This window comes from Uranotaenia lowii, chromosome 3, assembly GCF_029784155.1.
Source record: "Uranotaenia lowii strain MFRU-FL chromosome 3, ASM2978415v1, whole genome shotgun sequence".
Taxonomy (NCBI): Eukaryota; Metazoa; Arthropoda; class Insecta; order Diptera; family Culicidae; genus Uranotaenia; species Uranotaenia lowii.
The window spans coordinates 126,664,548-126,669,791 of NC_073693.1; positions in this window are offsets into that span (position 1 = coordinate 126,664,548).

Here is a 5,244-nt window from a genome sequence, read left to right on the forward strand (position 1 = left end):
AAAAGGCTAAAAAACCCCAAAAAGCACTGGGCACACGATTCACTCACTGTTATAAAACCCGAGCGTAAAATCAACGGCTAATAATTTGAAATATTTCCCGATAGTAAAAATCTGTGTAATGGTCATGCCTCTTCCTTCATTTATCTCCATCTTTTTCGATGCCTTCCTCATCTGACTTTGGGCTTGGTCTTCATCCATCAACGGAACGCAATCAAAATCTAAAACTGAGGTTGTTCGATATTTGAGTGAGGGCACGCGTTCTTTGCGAGGTTTTTGGGCAAGGGTTACGAGTAGTTTGTAACCTTTGAGTGAACGATAGCTCTCTGAAGTGGTCGTCAACGGCTTGGGTATTGAACATCAGGTTGGGAGAGATTGATCGTCACTTGTTCGGTCAACCTGCCGATAATCGCATAGTTTTGACATTCCATCTAAGTAAAAGCAGCTAGCACCTACCGTGAAATGAGTCACCTTGGAACAGCAATTCGAAAAACTATGTGTTCCAAAGTTTACAAGAACTATCGCAAATTTCTTCCTCCTTTTAAACTGTTTTGAAGTATTATTAGTTCACTATGGACCGGATCGATACTAAGTGGAAACGAAACATATTTCTAAATGTGTTTGTGTATTATTGATCTGTAACAACTGGAATTTGACAACTACATTAAAGCTACTGCTAACGGGGTATCATGTATAAACATTCCAGATTGCCCGAATTTTCAAGGGATATGCCTGGATCTTTTCACAATTTTAGCTAAATCTAAACCTAACATTCCTATTAAGTTGACAAAAATTATGATTTATCGTTTTAGTGAAATAAATTCACATTAAATTGTTGAAACTGTAAATAAGATAACGGTTACGCCACGGATGTGCTTTAATAAAAAAATCATTTCTAATGTATTTATTTTTACCCTTTGTCACCCTTTTTATGGATTTTTTGGAATTTTGGTCGAATTTTCCCGGCTATTGCCGGTTTTTTATTGAAAATTTTTGATAAAAATGTTCGGATTTGCCCGGCCGGGACACATCAACAATACAATCATTTTAACTGTAGGGTTGCCATCTGTCTCGCAAAAGCGGGACATGTCCCGCTTTTTTAGAAAATGTCCCGCAGTCCTATTTTTTTTCTGAGATTTTTTTTTACGGTAGACTCAACTTTCTCCGATTCTTCTCCTTCAAAATAGTTGGTCAGTGTTCGATGCTAACACTTCTTATAAAATCTCTTCTCGATCATATTTTACTCCGATCATTTTATTCTCCAATCTTCTTTTATCCAACTATGATTATCAATACTAGAAATAGGCTTACTTTAAGAACATAATGGTCACCGATAAGGCTTTAGAACTGAGCAACAATTTTTTTAAGTTTCACTGATCTACACTTAAAAAAACCTAAAGTTAGCCTTAATTCAATTCATTGCTACAACATAACAAATCATTTAAATATAATTTTTTTTTTGTATTTTTTCTCCTCGAAATTAAAGATTCAATTTAAGATTAAATAACTCGTTAATTTCTTTGCATTTAAGGTTGCCAGAATATTTTCCAGATCGGCTATTTTATCTAAAAACCTGGAAAAATCCGGGCATTTGATTTCCAAATTTCAAACGCGTAATTCGGACAATATCCGGGCAAATTTGGTGAAATCCACGGAGTTGTTTAACAAAAATACACATATTTTTCAACAAAAAGCATCAGTAGATTTTACATGGTATTTTAGACTTCCGAAAAACTGTTCATGATTATTTGGATAAAATATGCTCAAAATCGTTTTTGAACGTAAAAATAAAAACTATCATAACTCTACTCAAGTTTTTTTTTATTCAATTTTGAAATAAAGTGAATAAATCTGTGCAAAATTCAAGCATTTTTTACGAAATCTGGGAACCGGGCTGGACCAAACTTTTCCTAAATTTTGTTTCAAATATCTGAGCAAGCCCGGGTAAAATCGAGCAATCTGGCAAGCTTATCTTTACATCACCATAACAATCTGGTTCAGTTGAGCGTTCTTTGTGCACGTTCTAGCAATGTTAAAATTTTTCGGTTGAGAAAATATTGTTGAAATTCTTTCCAAATGATGATAGCTCAAGATGTTACTCCTGAATCCTACCCGAATCCTTTGTAAACTATTTTCACTCAAACAATAAATAAACGGACGAGTTAAATGAAATTAACTTGGTAGATAATCATGAACGGCTATTAAAAAATTTAAAAACTTTCTTCAAATTTCGGAAGATAAATTTCTATGAATTACAAAATTTTCGACTCGAGTGTTCACAGCATACATAGATGGAAGTTTTCTTGAGAATTCATTTTTTTAAACAAATTTTTTTTTTTTTTTTTTTTTTTTTTTTTTTTTTTTTTTTTTTTTTTTTTTTTTTTTTTTTTTTTTTACTATCTATGAATTATTTCAACTAATGGAACACATACATTTGTATAGGATGGTCATAAAAATTAGGTTTTCAAGAGTTTCCAAAATGTCCCGCTTTTTTTTTGTGAAATTTCCCGCTTTTTTCTGAAAGTATCTGGTAAGCCTAATCTAACATATCTTTACAAGCTGCTCTTCATTTGTGAATTCCACTACTTTACACTACTATAGTAGTGTTTTAAGGCTTTAATTGCATCAGAAATATCGAAGCATAGATAACGCAAACTTAGAGAAGAGATTTTTAAATAGAAATCGATACTGCCCTTGAAATGCAGTTGTAGCTCAACAGCAGTATTAGAGTTAGTTGGATTTTAACCTTAAAAGCCTTTTAAAATCCGGGCCTTGAATTTTGAAATTTACAACTTGAAAACCGCACAATACCCGGAAAACCAGGCCAAAATCTAAATATTTCATATAAAAGTAAAAGAAAAAAAAGCTGAAGGAAAACAAATTATAAAAATATTGAGACATGTCAGCCGCGTTCAAATCCAATTAAAAATTGAAAAAAAAAAGCCAGTTTATATCTAAGATTTATTTTTATTATCTGACAGTTTGCGCCGGGGGTTCTCAGATTTAGCGCCAATACTGTCTAGCGGTTAGGCTGGCGCGTGTCTGATTTTGGTATGCCAGCCGTACTGGGTTCGACTACCGGTATCGGCAAGAAAATTTTTGGGTTCGAATCCCATGAGGAGCTGACAGGTAAGATGTGTTTCCTCTCATAAATGACTATATAATAAGAATGTTCAATCAGTTGCCAGCTGGCGAATGCCGGAATACCTGTAAGTAAACCAGCTCACCTGATTGATTCGTTCTTCCAAAATATACCTTCGCCTTTTTATTTACTTTGTTTAAAGATTTTTTTTAGAATTTGAGAGTTTTATTTACTGTTGTGCTTTACCTAAAAATGAACTTAATGAACTAAAGCATGGATCACGTTAAATTTGAGCGTCACGGAGATACAAACAAAATAAAAATGTTTTGAGCTCAAAATGTAGGGTTTTCATTGCACTTTAGAGGAAAAATAATAAAAAAAATGTCCGATGTTGTTTTGATGAATTTTTGAACTTTTCGTTGAGTACTACTCATTATAGTTTGGACACCCTATTCGCTGACCTCAGCGGCCATTTTGTTCCACAATCTCTTCATCTCTGTTGCATTCCGAGTCGTCCCACCATTCTTTTTAATTTTCTGCCCAAAATTTTTCGATAGTGCGGAATTGAAGGCAGTTGGGTGGGTTGATGTCCTTTTCGACAAAATCCACCCGTTGTCCCAATATCACTGTAGTACCTCTTTGCTGTAGTGGCAGCTTGCCAAATCTGGCGAAAAATTTACTGGTCCTTAGTGAGATCTAATCTACGGAAAACAAGTTTGTCAGGCATTTCTTCTTGTACATTGCGGAGTCATTGGTCATGTTTTTCACACCGTCCTTTGGCTTCTACACTCTTCTTCAATGTCCGGTTTGGTTGGTTACTGGCCCGATAAGATCGTATTCCTTCGCGCAGACGAATCCTTTTGACGGTGGACCGTTCGGCATTGATTTTTTTTGGCGATGTCTACCCTGTGTTTGACTTGATCGTTCTCAACACCTTCAAATGCAATTTCCGATCCTTAGCTCCACTATAACACTTTTTTTTTATTAGTTGTTAACCCAGGTGGTAAATCCATTTTACGGATTGCATTCCAAGGCGCGGCGAGCCACCGCGTCCCCCCAGTTTGCTACTCTGGGTCCATGGGTGCAATTGGGTGCAAGGAACACTGTACCCCCTACGCCATAAAGTCCACCTGGGGCCACTGACCTTAGTTCCCACCTCGAACTGTTTGACACACTTTACTTCAATAGTGGGAGGTCAATTCGCGCTAGTGCGCTCCAAGGCAATACTCGTTTCCGAATCCTCTGTCAGCAATAACCTCATTCTAACACAACTCGATGCGCAACCCCTCCTCTGACGAGTTAGAACCCGACATCTCATCGTGTGAATGAGGTCCCCACACAGCGCAACTACTAACTTTGTGAATCCAGTCCAAGATCCAGAAGCACAAAGCGAGTTGTCGACGACAATTTCTCTGTTCAAACACGCGGGTAGGAGGGGTAAGCCCCCTAAGCCACGTGTAGGACTCAGACTCCTCCGAACTCTCAAATAGTGTTGACTTAAGTCACCACTCAGCGCAACTACCCGATCTTCAAGTCGGGCGCTTGACCACCTGAAGCGCAGATCGAGCTATAGAACGCCCTCATCAGGTCACACTCGCGGTTCGGGCGCAACAATTCCCGAAGCGCGTGTCGAACCCTGACACCTCCGGCAGAATGTGCCTCTCGGACACTGACGTGTAAACACGTCCCTAAGTGATCGGCCCACCATTGGCCACCACTTTGCGCATCTACTCATTTTGCGAATCGGGTCTATACCCACCGAAGCGCAAAACGAGTTGGCGATCGCTCTCCCTCCGGCCACGTCCGCATATCAGGGCCATGACCCCCCCGAAAGCGTGTTGGACCATCACGCACACACCCAAGTACTGGTACCTAAGTACCCGGGTGCACCACTTCTTCCGCGCGGGTTTGGCAGACCCGTCGACAGCCTCTAGTGGATTTGGTGTAGTTCTCTTGGCCGTACATCTGCAATACGCCGGACTTGCAGACACGTTTCCACTCTGCACCACGGGGAGGTGGAACTACGTCGCAGAGCTAATAGCTCCACTATAACACTTGGTATGATCCGATAGTATGCATCTCACGGAAACGTTTGAAAAAGCTGCACACGGTCGATTTGACCATCTTTACAGATTTCGCGATTTTTGAACCCAACCACGTCAGGT